General features: G+C 41.1%; 2 protein-coding genes and 1 long non-coding RNA gene across 7 annotated transcripts in view; 1 reads left to right on the top strand and 2 right to left on the bottom strand.

The window, feature by feature from the left end:
• The window catches only part of Sol1 (CUB domain-containing protein Sol1), a 232,044-nt gene extending 230,680 nt beyond the window's left edge, over window positions 1-1,364 (bottom strand). Inside the window, exon 1 of the mRNA XM_077410713.1 lies at window positions 967-1,364. The gene's annotated coding sequence lies outside the window, so the exon portion shown is untranslated. The remainder of the gene's footprint in view (window positions 1-966) is intronic.
• Window positions 1-15,033, top strand: part of M (zona pellucida domain-containing protein miniature) — a 267,575-nt gene that overhangs the window by 233,887 nt on the left and 18,655 nt on the right. Inside the window, exon 1 of one of the 4 annotated variants that reach the window (XM_077410716.1) lies at window positions 1,521-1,782. The exons of 2 other annotated variants lie outside the window; for them this stretch is intronic. The gene's annotated coding sequence lies outside the window, so the exon portion shown is untranslated. Of the gene's footprint in view, window positions 1-1,520; window positions 1,783-12,060; window positions 12,741-15,033 lie in introns of those variants that run through there. One more of the 4 variants, XM_077410717.1, reaches the window with a different exon arrangement.
• On the bottom strand, window positions 2,651-3,845 carry LOC143899834 (uncharacterized). 2 transcript variants are annotated; one of them, XR_013257613.1, is made up of 4 exons: window positions 3,792-3,845; window positions 3,555-3,654; window positions 3,072-3,121; window positions 2,651-2,959 (listed from the first exon to the last, which is right to left on the bottom strand). It is a non-coding gene; the product is annotated as an uncharacterized LOC143899834 (long non-coding RNA). The 2 variants fall into 2 exon arrangements; XR_013257612.1 differs by having other exon boundaries at window positions 2,651-3,121.

Raw genomic sequence — 15,033 nt, 5'->3', positions numbered from 1 at the left:
AGACTCGTGATTCGTTTAATAAAACTACGATAGCAATGGTAGTAGAAATAGGCGTCAATAAGAAAATAAAACGGAGTAAACAATTTTTTCGTACGCTACAAATTAATTTTTTGCTAATGATTTTTTTGTATATCTTTCATCTGTATTTTGTCTCGAAATGAAAACGTGGGTATACAATTTATCGTTAGAAAGCTTCTCGTTCCAATCTATCGGGTGTCAGGGGTCAGGTGTCGGAATGAGACGGTTCCGACTATAGAAATCCCTGATGGTTTTGCTCGATCGAGCAAATCTCATGTCGGGATAATCGATTTGGACTCTATTCGGTCGACCGTACCAGCGATTAGCAGTCATTGGCACGACGTGACGTTTGTCCTCCTCGTGTATCCTCGCCCAAATGAAACTCGGCTTCGCGCGATCACATCGCGGTTTACTCGGATCGAAGGGAGTTACGTCGTCTCCGTGCGAACGATCGTACGCCGATCTCGCGCCGACGCCGATTCGAATTCTCTCCTCTCGCTTGCGATTATCGAAATACGTCGTCGAGGGTCGCTCGGTCGATGGCTCTGCCTTATTATTAATTCATCACTTTATATATATCGCCGATATCCACATTTATTATCTTCATATAATTCATTTGCACACGCGCGTATATAAAGTTTTAAATAACTGTTTCAAGTATGATTTTTTAATAACCCGCGGATCCCTCTATCGCGTACGAATCCATCCTGTGTCATTTTTCATTGTTTACATAATATATAATGAAGCAACAAATCAATGAAGATACGTTTTCTAAGATGTCTCTAAAAGTTTGAAAGCTAGATATAGCCTTCGTTGTCGACGCACGGCATAAATATAAACTTACGGAGGTTTATTCTCTACGACTCTGCGCAGTCTGCGTTATATTGTGATATGCCGTAACGCTTCGTAACGAGTTACGCGAGAGATGAAAAAAAATCGTTAACTTACCACACTCGAACGTTATTTCGTCTCGTTCCGGATGCTAGCTTCCCATCCCCGCATACGCATCCACGGAGTCCAACTCGAACTCCAACCTCCAACGTCCGCCGCGTCCGCGTCCGCGTCCGCGTCCGCTGACAATTTACACTCGGGATATTGCCGAAACGCTCTACGTCTACGTAAATAACCAACTTTGGACTTTGGATGTGACTGTGCGACATCGCGCACTTTTTGCGAAACAAATAACGCGAGACGCGCACGGACCGCGGGCCGCGAGCCGCGGAGTTGCGGACTATATTACTGTAATCGGAAACGAAAACTAACCTAGAACTATACGAAAAAGAATTTCTCGGACAGTTTAGCGCGGCGCGCTCGTTTGAAAGAAGCGTGCCGACGCGACGAGCGACGACGCAACCGCGACGGTGCCGAGTCAGCCGAGTGCCGACGACGACGACGCCGACGACGGCGACACTGGCGACATCCAGGAAACGCCATCTCGCGAATTAAGCACCAAGCAATCCAAGCATAGGATATATTAGTTCAAAGAGTTTGCGTCACGCGGCGCTACCAGCTTGTGCCTTGTGCGTTGTGCTTATGCCTTTTACGTACGTACATACATACATATATCGAAAAATCGAAAAAGTTGGTTATTTACGTAGATGTAGAGCGTTTCGGCAATATCACGAGTGTAAATTGTCAACGGACGTTGAAGGTTGGAGTACGTATCGCACCGAATTCATCACTCCGTGGATGCGTATGCGCCGCGAGGATGAGAAGCTAGCATCTAGCATCCGGAACGAGATGAAAGATGAAACGTCGAGTGTGGTAAGTTTACGATTTTTTCATCTCGTTGCGAAGCGTTACGGCGTACCACAATAATACAGAGTCGTAGAGAATAAGACAGCAAATGCTTTCACGATCACACAAAAATAATAGAAATAAAGAATGAGAAAAAAACTAACGTTTAACGAATGAAAAAAGGAGCTCTATCTTTTCGGTGTATGCATCGTGTACTATACAGTTAAAATTAATTTAAAATTAAAATTAAAATTAAAATGAGAAAGAGAAGAGGGAGACAGTAAAAATTTTCCCATTCAGTTATATACCGAAAGAATTAATATAATTGAAATTTTCCAATGACAGGGGGCATGTTAGAAAATATAAAATAAACAAAATACATAATTTTCAAATTTCCATACATACAATCAACGTTATCAATCACATTTAACTATAGATATTAGAGAAAATACTGTCGCGTAAATTATCACATTCGTGACTCAATTAAGCACTACGATGATTGTGTGCAAATGCCTGATATGCGTAAAGGATGGAATTAAAAAGATTTCAATCTCTAATTTAAATTCGCAAAATCAAGAATATACGAATTAAAAATCTGTTTCTTTTTATTCCTTTTCTCTCAACATTTTTCTAGATTTTTTATTTTCTTATTATTACGCGTAGCGAGATAATTTAATAATTTTCATACGTGAGAGCACGAGATTTCACGCGTCCAGTCTATGATGTCACTTTTGCAGTCAGATCCCGCGATTCAACGTAGACGCACACCTCGTACATTCTAAACTCTTACCGCAAAAGGGTAGGTAGGTAATAGGTATACACTAAAGGTGCAACGCGCCTTTTTCACTCGCCGTCGTTTCCGAGTAAAATGTTGCCCTTGGTAACATCTAAGGTAAACGGCCCAGTTATAGGCACCTTTATAGCAGCGGCCCTGATTTTCTATTATTTACGAACGCGATATATTGTTAAACCCCAAACAAACTATTTTAACACGTGCATTAAAGCTTTCTGAGTAAGATTCACCTATATTTTTAGTTAAATCATTCAGTTCTAATAAATAAATAATTATTTTTATAATGCTCGTTACTGCCGGCGTTTTTTGGCACTATCGAAGTGCTCTGCCGCACTTTATGGCACTAACGGGCCCAATTTTCGGCACTTCGAGACGTCACAGTTACTTAAATTGTCCTGCGTATAATTTTAGCTGTAATAATCAATGTTTAATTACTAATTAGCTCTCTGGAAGGTATTATATTTTGCCAACCTCTATGCAAAAACTACATATAATATAAGATATATGAGATAAAATTAGCTACCTTCGAAGAGTCCAAAGTCTCCATCACTTTTTTCTCTATCTGTGCTTACTCTGTTACAACAGATTTTTTATATATTACATTAAAATACAAAAAATAAGATAGGTGAAAATAAAACACAGAAAACAAACTTTATCTGTAGCGTAAAGTGTCAAAATGTGTTGAATAATTAATAAATTTCAAACAAACATAAAAATTCATTAGAATTATTTTTTTCATAAAAAATGTTTTTTATTATAAATTTTCGAGTTACAAGTATCAATAAATCTACCTCAATTTCTAGAATAATAAAGCAAAATTGATGATGCAACATATTACAAACTCTGTGCCAAAAAGTGAAACATAACCTTCATTACGTGACGCACTTCTTGGCATCGGGAATTTAAGGGAAAAAACTAACATACAGATAAACTATTACTTATCTAATCGATAATGTGATTCGTGCTGAACATGTTCATATAACCATTATGACGTTTTAATACTTACATAATACTAAAAATCAGCAGTTTGACGTTCGCTACCACTAAGGTGTGTCACCTAGGAATGCCCTTCGGGAGCCACTGAAACGCGCGAGTCGCCCCATTCACTCTCGATAATTTAAGTAGTAAAAATGAAAAATAACAAGTGTTTATGCAATAATCAACAGTAAAAAACGCTCTTTAATTTGCTTGTAATTTTTTTAATATTTGACGAAAACTTTATTTATTACAAATATAAATGTACCGTCGGTGCCGGAAACTAGGACAGTGCCTGTAACTGGGCCGTTTACCTTACGGTCCACGGTAACGTCAGCCTGCACTTACGAATCTCAAGCGCTCTGTGCTATCTGCTTACATTCTTTACTCTCATTTAACCAAACCTTTTACTATATACGTACCGTATCGTATCGTTTTTATTCCTGTTTAATCTCACGTTTTTTCTCGTCTTTGTTTCGGTTCTTTTATATATAGGGGATTTTATTAACTTTCATAATAAACTGTACAGTTGCCAATTTTTTGTATTGACTTAACTTAGATAAGATTGAAAAATATATATTTAAATTTACGAAAAATGGGAAGGGTAAATAAATGGAAGCGTTGCTTATATACGGAATACCGGAAATACTAATCGATAACGATAGCCGTGCTTTTTGTTAAAATAAAACTTCCGTTGCTACCGTCGGAACGTTACGCTTTTAAAGATTCACCGGTCTGTTAACGAAAGGCAGGATATACAATCGGATTTACAGCAAAGATTCTCTAGAGTATACGGATCATGCCGTTCCGTTTTCCTTAATGAAATGACTGTAACAACGATTAATTAAATAACAACTTAGAAATAACTTATATAACAACGTAACCAAGCGAATTTAAAAATTTAATTATGTATCGATTGTTTCGTGTCTTTTATTCTTTATAATATACAATTACGATAGCTTTCCTACATTTTTCAGTTGTAATACCTACGATGTATCCTTCATTAGCTTTTTTACAGCTTTCATTACGTCGTTAACAAAAATCCATAAAGAGTATAGCGCGCGCAACGATCTTTGTAACGGAATTGAATTTCCACGTAAATTATATTTTATGGACCCATTAAAGAGCAACACTTTACGCAACAATGTAACGATTTTAATGATTAAAATCAACGTCGTAACGTCTAAAAGCGACTCTTGCTTCGCAAAACTGCAACGAAAGCTTTGATACTCGATTAAAGAGCATTTGCTTAATTTGCGTGTATAGCTGCTGTTCTTTTTGTCACGTTCGTTACGTTGCCGCATCGAAACGAGACAGATCTAATCAAGTCAAACTGAGCGCGCGCGGTGCGGTTAATTACCTAATGAAGTTAGTATGAACAATCATCGGGATTGCGCGGAATCGACAAAATTCCTTAGTTTTATCACGTTTTATCGTTTGTCAAATTTCGTTTTTAAATTGATTTGTAATATTTTTTTATGTAATACCATATTCGAAGCCTTTGAAATCATATATAAAATATCTTTGGGTGGAACCTCGTTGTAGTGCAGCTAATATTGTGCACTTTTACAGATTGTTTTCCCAAAATTGTTAAAAAATCTTTCGCGAAATCGCTTCCTGCTTTAACTAAATTCGATTCTAATAAAATATAAGAAAAATAAAGAAAAAGAGGGAGAATGGGGTGACTGTTTTACGTCGGCGAAACGCCTTTCGCATTTATCTCCAGCGACCAAAGAGGAAATCTCGACCGTCGCGGTCGTATCGCTGTGCGAATCGTGCGAAATCCTCCTAAAAATCTCGACTGAGATAGCCTAGAACGGATAGAACGCAAGGTATACCTTCGCGGAAACCTCGCACTACGCTAACGCTACCCGAGTACTCCGGCCGTATTCCAGATATGTGATAAAATCTCTGTAAGCCATCTTACCGAAATTCTACCGAAAAATATGCGCGATTTAATTCTACGACAATAAAAATAGATAGGAGAACTCGTCGATAAATTCGAAAGTATACCTACCTATCTTTGATCGTATAGTTGAAGAAATTGACCTGCGGAGCAAAAGAGTCGCTGAAAGGCGAGTAAACTACAGCCGAAGCATATGCGGTATGCGGTTCATACGACGACACAAGATAGAGCTTAATCAGGTTCGACTAGTTGGCAGGTGCGAGCGTCACGCTTGCAAGAATAAGGAACAAGTGGTATCTCCAAGAAACTACGTGGTTCTGCTATCTTGTACTCGAAGCAAGAAACACAAGTCCGGATCGATACCAGACATCTAGCAAAATGTTGTCTTAGAGATATTACAAAGCTTTTTTTTTTATATCATCGTACGCTGTCTAATTCAAACAGGAATGAATTTCTAGCTCAGTTTGACTCGATTTTAGAATTCCATCGATGTTCGTACGGCCTTTCAAGAAAAATTCCAGCAATGCTCGTGTCGATTGATCGTCCGGGCTCGCGTAAGTAAACTAATCTTTTACTGTTATGCCAGACAAGACGTATCCGGAGATTTTTACCGCATTTGTGCCGCGACTGCGCCTATATTTACCGTGGTTCACGTTCCAAAGAGGAACGTCTCTTTCTCACTTTTTCTCTCTCACTCCTTTCTCACCCCCTCGCCCCTCCCCCCCCTCTCTCTCTCTCTCTCTCTCTCTCATGGAAAGTAGAGACCCCATGGAACAGTGCATAGACTCGGGTCCTCGTTACGATCGGCCTATACGACCGATGTTGAATCGTTCGAGGCGTTCGCGTTCGTGTTAATGGCAACGTGTCTCTCCGGTATACCGTTAAAGCCTCTGCGATGCTCACCGAACCTAATTAATGACGCGTTCACGTTGCGCCGGATACACCACTAGGCCTATAAGTGACCAGCCGTGAGCCATCGAGGATGGCGCTCTCAAATACGCGCACGTGCTGCCGCTCAACATCCGTCTTACTAGCTGTCACACTATTACCCACCGCACTTCAACTACTTAGTAGATGGCCGTGAATAGATGGGCGGTAGACAGCCGGCACGTGCGAGCGCACGATGAGCGCATAGATCGTTCGCGCTCATCTGTATACACGCGTATAATTATCTCCCCTTCTTGTACTCGATCCGAGCCCGAGATCTCGTCGCGCCGCGCCTCGCGCCTCGCGCCCCGATCATCTTTTTCTCGCCGGAATTGCTCATCCGCGACGTCTACGAGCAGCGCATAAATCAAACTTACGTACTCATTCTTCGATCGAGTTGCGAATAACATCGAGTAGTCGTTGTAATCACATCGATTCCCAACTCGGAATATGATTGAGTATTTGTGTACTTGTATTTAATTACGCGGAGAAGGAGGGGGAGGGGGCGGGGTGCAACGTAGCGCGCAATAATCGGTTCCGCTCGAGTAATGATTTATGTTCCTCGCGTGCGTACACAGAATGTCGTATAGCACAAGTTGTTCGTTACATTCGCGAAATGGGAAAGGCATATACGTAAAAAGTACAACACGTTGAAATCTAGCCAGTTCCCGGGGAACTGACAACACGTGTGTTGACTCTATCCAAAATACGTGTAAGTCTTTCAACTACTAATTTATTTAGCACCATTACCTGGGATACGGTAGCCGTTTGCCAACTGGGCATTCCAGCACGCGTAATCACTGTGTACGTGCGCCAGAATGGCTCCTCTCGTAATGCCGAGACAGCCAGACAGCTGCGTCTTGAGGAACGCGGTGTCAGGGGTCCGGGTCGAGGCGTGGTGCGGCGCGGCGTTCCGTGTAAGTTGCGCGTAGAAAAGCCGTTGCTCCAAGTTAGTATTTTCTTTCATCTTTCCTCTTTTATCTTTCACGCGGCTACGGACGGCTCCGTATGTCGACGATGCGACAACGACAATCTCGGAATCACTCGGTTAACGCTTAGTTAAGTAATGGGCAGCGCGCGAACTCACGAGCCGAACAAATAATAGGCCACCACTCGATGTGATGACGATGGTGTCAAATCCTTCTTTTTTTCCTTGTCCTCTCGCGTAACGGACTACCTTGGCCGTCTCGAGACGACTAATTCAACTCTATCCCGGAAACTCTACCCCGAAGGATGCATTCTATACTTGCTCGAACCAAGTATATACCCGCGCGACGTATAGGTACCCGCTGAATACTCCATCGAAAGCGATCTTGGATTCAGCGAAGACCTTTGATCTCCTTCATCCCCGCGGTACGCTCCACGATAAGCGCAAGATTCTGCGGAAGCTAGTTTATTCCAAGTAGCATCCACTTTTTAATTATTATATTAAAAAATGCGCAACTACGCAGAATCGATAGTTCTACCGCGAGTAATATAATTGACATTTATTTCTTGACTGTGTTTACTCATAGGGGATCGGTAATAATATGTTGTACTTGTTTTCAGTGATATTTTTCTATGCAAATTAAAAGAATAATTTGAAAAAAAAATTGTGAGAATACAGCGAATATTTCAAATAAGTTTTTAAATGTGTCACGCGTTCTTTCACCGTCTGTTAATAATTGTGAAATTGTTTTCATTTTTACGCACAGTAAAAACTTGCTCATAAACTTTAATAAGTATCAACGGCAATTACTACAAGTGTATGTTAAACATATACATATAAATATTAGAACACCATTAATTACATGCGATATTGCTAATGTTAGAGAATGCTCATTTACGTGAAAGCAGAAAAGCAGATAATTACAAATTCTAATGCAAGATCATTGTCGTAATATATGTATATATAGGACCGCGTTCGATTTACCATTGGCATTTTATTCGACATACGAACCACAATACCAATTGCGATAATGTATCTTAATTTGTAGCTGTTTTTAAAACTTAATTTTGATTGATAAGATTATAACCATTATATAAATCACACAATTTAAAAAACATATATCTTCAAAATTAACACAAACTACCTGCACATACAAAATTGAAAGACTTGTGAATTCCTATAAGACGAGAAAAAAAATTGTGCTCTCTGATGTAAGCCTCACAGTCACTGTTTTAATTTTTGCGATAATTCTTATCTTCCATTCATATAAAATACGTGACAATGCGACCTTGACGCTATGCATTTCGTTATGAAATCTTCTGAAATAATTTCGATATTTTTTCTTCTCTCTCTCTCTCTGTATCTATCTATCTTTCTATCGCTTTCTATTTGTCTTCACTTCTCTCCGCGGAACCTCGTTGATCTGCACCAATAATCGCAATATCCGTATGCGCGATATGATGCGTATCACCATTCTATCAGTCCGCCTAGAAACTAGCTGAAAAGCCGAGTGTCTGAAGTGAAATACAACTCGCGTGCTAACGCATTAATGTCCGGAATGGTTTGAATGGATTGCCATCATGAGTATGATGGCATTGATACTCTCGCGTGAGGGATGTATTTGTAACATATTTTACCGACTTTTTGCGAGCTATTGCGCGAAAAGGTCAACAGTTTTTCGCGAGATATTGATTCTTTAGACATCTTAAAATTTTGATTTATTCTAAAGGTCGCAAAATTGCTAAAGTATCAAATCATTTACCATTTATATGACATATAATATTTAATACTTGCTTTCAACAATATTAATGTGCCCAAAGTGAGGAATAAACATTTTTTAAATAAACATTTATATAGCGTCCGCTGTACATTTGCTCCAGCCAACACTTGGGTAAGTGCTATTGCTAATCGCGCGATTTGTCTGGTTCTTCATGAACTCGATGCACAACGCGGCTCACGTCAGCCGGTAGTATCTACGGCATATGCACCACTTTCGAACTTTTGACCTGAAAACGAAGAGTACGGTCGCATGGGGAGCACGTAGCCGTAAGTTAGCACGAGGTCTGTGGTAGAGAGACGCCACTGAATCTCGCTTAAAGTTCAGAGGTACTCGCGCGACCCCCAGGGCAAAGGTATCAAGCAAATAAGTATCTGTATGCACCTGAAATTCAACCGAGATCTCAGCAAGCCTCGCCACCAATTTCTTCCTTGTCGAATGCCTCACTGTAAAATCGCGCTTAAATCTATAATAAATTTAAACTAATAATTACACATATTACTTCTTTCAAATTAATAGAAGCATTTAAAAAGTTATTTTCAAGAGACTCAAAGATTATGTGATTGTTAAACTGTAGCATTGATCAGGCAATAATTGTAACACCATCGAGAATATTGAATTTATTCTACCTCCAAACGTAAAATAATTTGGAACAAGAAGAAGCGAGATTTTTAATTTGATTCTAAATTTAAAACGTTTCTATTCCAAATCATAGGAATGACACTGATTATTCTTATTAAACTACACACTGCACAATTAACATACAGCACATCGCGCAGCATTAATTATCTACATCGCCTCTGACAAAATAGGTTGCTTTTCAATTAGCCGTGATCATTGATATGCACCTGACAGCGTTAAGAACATTCGCCGATACAAGAGGACAAGACAATGGCTGGCGACCCTGTTTCGTGGCGTGCGCTCGAAAATGCGTATCACGTGCGCCCGGACGCGAGTTCTGTGGCTACTAGCGCATCTGAAGGTTTGGAGGTATCAATAAGATCACCGAAAGAAAGCCAAAGATGAAACAGCGTCGATGCTCTTTTTTGGTCTCGTCATTCCTTTCATTACTATTTAAAACGATGGATAGTTAAGATAATCAGTCTCCGATTAACTTGATTCTCCGATCAAACTCACTCTTCATCTCTTTCCAATTGTCCCCCGTAGAAACAAGTTAATCGGAGAATCGGCCCTCAAATGATTATACATATACGCTCGCTCTATCGTATATGCACGTTCTATTTTCTAAATATATCTTTTTTTTAATTACACTATTTACCAAGCACGTTCGCATAAACAGCAGAAAATTCGCGAAAAACATTATGCCACGATAAACAAGTTATGTTTAAAACTGGACTCGAATTCTTCTGGAAACTTGCATGCGAGAAACGTCCGCAGCATCTCGCCATAGAGCATTCTACTCTCAGAAATGACGGTAGCAAAGACTAGGTAGCAAAGACTGGGTAGCAAAGAGAGAAGTACTACCTTTTAGGGCAGTTAAGTGCAGCAACGCTTCAACTCGTATTTCGTTTCCTCGTCACTTCTCGATCCGTCTGTGGCCTCGCCTCAGATCAAATCGAATCAATCGTCGCGTTCTGCCCTGCCTCTCGCGCGACGCGAGACGAGCGCGCGCTTATGTGGACGATCCCGCGATCCCGATTCTTCTTAGAACGCGCGAACTGGCAAGGGACCGCACCACGAGTTTTTAGCGCGATCATGAAAACGGAAACTGTTCCTTTTCTCTTTAGTTGTCAAGACACTTATCGCGAATAGCAACAAGCTGACCAAGCTGACCAAGCTGAGTTAGCTAATAATGTTGTAATGCGTGATTATATCTAATGTGTAATTGAGAAGAAAAAGGAAAGAATAGTTTAAAAAAAACCAAATAAAGAAAAGGATGGAAAAAGATAAAAAAGAAAGGATGAAGATGTGAGAAAGATGAAATTATGATAAACGTGAGAAAAAAAAGTGAGAAGTGGAAGTGGACAATTGGCTTATAAAATAATCCGAATTCGGAGAGACCAACGATAAAAAATAACATTAGTTGGTCAACTAACGTTAATAATAGTTTCGATTCGATAAATTTTAACTGCTCTTTATCTAATTTTCGAGGATATACTTGATGCCGATCGCGATAAACTACAATTGATCAGCAAGAAGCAACATGAATTCGTGAAAATTCTAACGAATCTTTGATGGGTGGTGGATGATGGTTGAACGGTTATCAGGACATCTGTGCTTGTGTGCGGAGCAACATGAGCTTCAAAGTTGAAACGTGATACAATGTGTTGAAGGAAGTTTTTTCTTGAATCTAGGACGCAAGCTCACTAAAATTTGTAAAGGATTATAAGGCAACAGGATCTTTCCGTCGTGTCTCTGACATGCACTCACACGTGATCTAATATCACACATTCGCGAAGGCACGCCGGCCGTTGAGCGAGGAAGATTCTCCAGAACGGAGCTGCGATTGATCGATTTTGAAGGGATCCGAAGAATGTCGACGAAACGACAGTGGCGTCGATGGCAGTGGCGTAGTTTTCGGTAAATGTGTCGAAGCTCGCGAAAGACGCGTCGGAGCAATGTCGTTGCCCTCTTCTGCTCGGTCTGCTCGGCTGTCCGGCTCCACCACCGCCATCGTCATCGCTATCGCTGCTACCACTTGCCGTTGCCGCCACCGTTGTCCAGTTCTTCCTCTTTCTCTGTCTTGAACGTCGCTTTTTCGCTCTCTCTTTCTCCTTTCTTTCTCTCTCTCTTTCTTTCTCTTTCTCTTTCTCTTTCTCTCGCGATACTGCCACCGTCGCCACTACCATCACCGTCGCTGCCGCCGCCGTCGCTGCCTCGCTGCCTCTGCCGTCGCTACATCCGCCGCTACAGGTACGTACTATCCCTGTCCCCTCCGCGCGAGACCATCCTCTTATTCCCACTCCTGCGGAGCACCTGTCGCGCCAGGGAGTTGGGCGGGTTAGGGGCGCTCGACGGAGGTAAGTAGACGGTAGGTTATCAGTCGGCGGAACATCTTCGTCGCGAACGGAAACGCGAGCTCCCTGGTGTGGTAACGCGCGTAGGGAAGAAATCAAGAAACAAGAATCGGGTGTGGAAACATCAATATCTATCCCAGTTATATCTCTACTGCAAATCGCGGTTCCATTTTTATTCGCACGAAAAAGCAAAGTAGTTTATAAAGAAAAAGATCGCTAGTGTTTTCTAGCTACTTGAAGAAACTAAAAGAATACCGAGAGCCTCAACATCCGTGTTAAGACACATTTCCGCGATAAGACACAGACACGTTACGCGTCCACGACCGGTAAGTTGCAGTCGCACGATGACCGCGACCAGGACCGCGCCAAGGTAAACGCTAGCAAGGAGGTCACGGCGCCGGTGAATTGTGTTAAGTGCGCCAAGCGATTTATTCAACGAGGTCTGCGAGGGATCTCGCCATTAGTAGTGTACACGTCGGTGAACGACATACATCCGGCGACATAGCATCTTAACAATCGATATTGACGCAGCAAAAGAAACAATATTTAAACAAATACTACCTCCGACTAGTAAAGTTTCCGGATTAAGACGAAAGCGAAATAAAAAGAGAATAAGAAAACTCTCTGCCGGGATGCTGCACGAGGAGCTATTGAGCTCCAGCTAACACGTGGCGATTACGCGCACACTCCACAGTTGCAAGGTGAGTCTTGCAACTATTGCGAACTTTCTGTTATTATTACTATACTTGATCTATCGGGTTCTTTTTACGATATGTTTCTGTAGAATATTTGATAGAAATTGTCTTTACGTGCGTATTGTTATATTTTCTTAGATTAAGTATAAAATTAAAAAAATGACGTTAATGAGAGATAATAATAATAATTAGTCCCTGAAATAAATTTATAATGCATCACACGAATATTATATAATTATTTGATATAAAACGTCATTAAACGATGCACAGTATAGATATTGTTTTTCACGTGATATAGACGCGGTCTTTCAATGCATGAATGTTAATCGAGTCTGATTAGCGTACGAAAAACATTACAATGCCTTCCAGCTATCTAAAAATTAATCGGGATTAATGCTGCTAATTTGTATCGAATGTGCAAGTAGCTTTAATATCATAAAGTGTATTCCTTTTGATATAAACGAGCAGGCATCGGAGAAACGAATTATCTGCGATCCACACTTGCGTGATCTGCTTACCGATGTAAACGCGTGCGAATAGAATGACCGCGCCGAAACAACCGGGCGGATAAGGTTCTTGGATGAGGAAATTGAGAGGGGAGAGAATGTGGTCGGTCGACAGGGGGGCAAGGAGGCCTCACTAAATTTTCGTGCCGCCGCGCTGGTCCGGACGCAATGTGCCTGAGATCCCCACGTGCTTTTAAACCGCTCCTCTCTCTCTCTCTCTCTCTCTCTCTCTCTCTCTCTCTCTCTCTCTCTCTCTCTTTCTCACACACACACGCGCGCGCGCGCGCGCGCACATCTTTTATCTTTTTTTAATTTATCTCTCTTTTACTTCATCTCTCCTTATGTTCGTTCATCTTTACCTCACTCTTTCGTTGGCCGCTTTTCTCTTCATTGCTTCTTTCTCTTGCACATATAGATAAAGACTTCGTTCCAGCGGATCATCGACTTCATTCTCCTTTCTACGCTCCTTTCTTTTTCCCTTTCTTTCTCTCTCTCTCTTTCTCTCTCTCTCTCTCTCTCTCTCTCTCTCTCTCTCTCTCTCTTCTTCGCTGCCTCTACTTTCATCGGTCTTTATCCCTCTCCAGCCTCTTTGGAGTCAAACTGATCAACCAACCGCTCTTTGCGAAGCCCCAAGCCCCAAGCCTCCAGACGGCCAAGAGTTAGCGCACGCATTCCGGTTAGCGGTCCGCCAAACGCATTGCCGTTACTGCTTCTTCAGCTACCGCCGTTGTTGCCCTCGTGTCTGTCGCCGTCGCGTCGTTTCACCATTAATGTCGGTCAACCCTTACTTTCTCGATGTAGAGGAAAATAGGTCCAGTTGGTTGTACACATAGATCTCTGCACCTTTCATGATGAGAATCAACAATTAAAGAAGATTAGATTCGCAACGAATCAATTTTTTTTACGAATAGGATGAGATAGCACATTAATTTAATCATTTCCTTCTATAATATACTTCTATGAAGTAACATTTAAGTCACGATTTCTCCTAAATTACGAACAAATTAGATGTCACCTCCTATCGCGAAATCAATGGATTTGTGTGACTTGTTTTGCGAACGCGTCTAATATGCTATTGTGCGAATTCGCCCTGTGATCGAACACTACCGAGATATACACTACCGGCGCGCGAGTATACGTGAACCGGATCCGAATAAGCTGGCATGCATATACGCGTGTATCACGGATACGATTTGTGTGAGACAGAATTTCCGTGAATCACTTGATTGCGTGTATATACACGGCACCATTCGAAATTGTGTCAGATATTTTTGCATGCTATTCGCTATATATTCGTGTTTAAGAATAATGTCGTTCCGAAACAAATTAGTAGCGGATTGCACGCGTACGATCTGATTTATCATTTTGAGGGATCTACATATGAAATATTTCATGTGGCATACATAATTTGACTTTGTCACATGCTTACGTATTGCAAATTATAGATAAAAGATTAAAGCGTATATCATCGAAGATAAAAAAAAAATGGAAGGATTAGTACAACAATCTTTTGAAACCACAGCATCAATGTTAGGTATGCAGGCCAAGATTTTTATTTTTGGAATGGACTGCATTTATGTGCATACCAGCCTCGCCAAATTCACGGTTCGCACGGCGGGCGTTCTTTTCGAAATTTGCATCGAAATAAGTCGCCGAACGTCCGTTTGCCCTCTCCGCCCATCGTTGGCGAGCAAAAGGAGTACGCTAACGGTTTTCGAACAGGTGTCATCTCTTTTTTCCGCGCTTCATGAAATATTCACCAGGCATACGATTACGTTAGTACGGGCCGCACT

The sequence above is a fragment of the Temnothorax americanus genome, unplaced genomic scaffold (assembly GCF_048541705.1).
Source record: "Temnothorax americanus isolate GAGA-0224 unplaced genomic scaffold, ASM4854170v1 Scaffold29, whole genome shotgun sequence".
NCBI classification, from domain to species: domain Eukaryota; kingdom Metazoa; phylum Arthropoda; class Insecta; order Hymenoptera; family Formicidae; genus Temnothorax; species Temnothorax americanus.
Note: the sequence above shows the minus strand (reverse complement) of the source record. Positions and strands in the feature narration are given on the sequence as shown.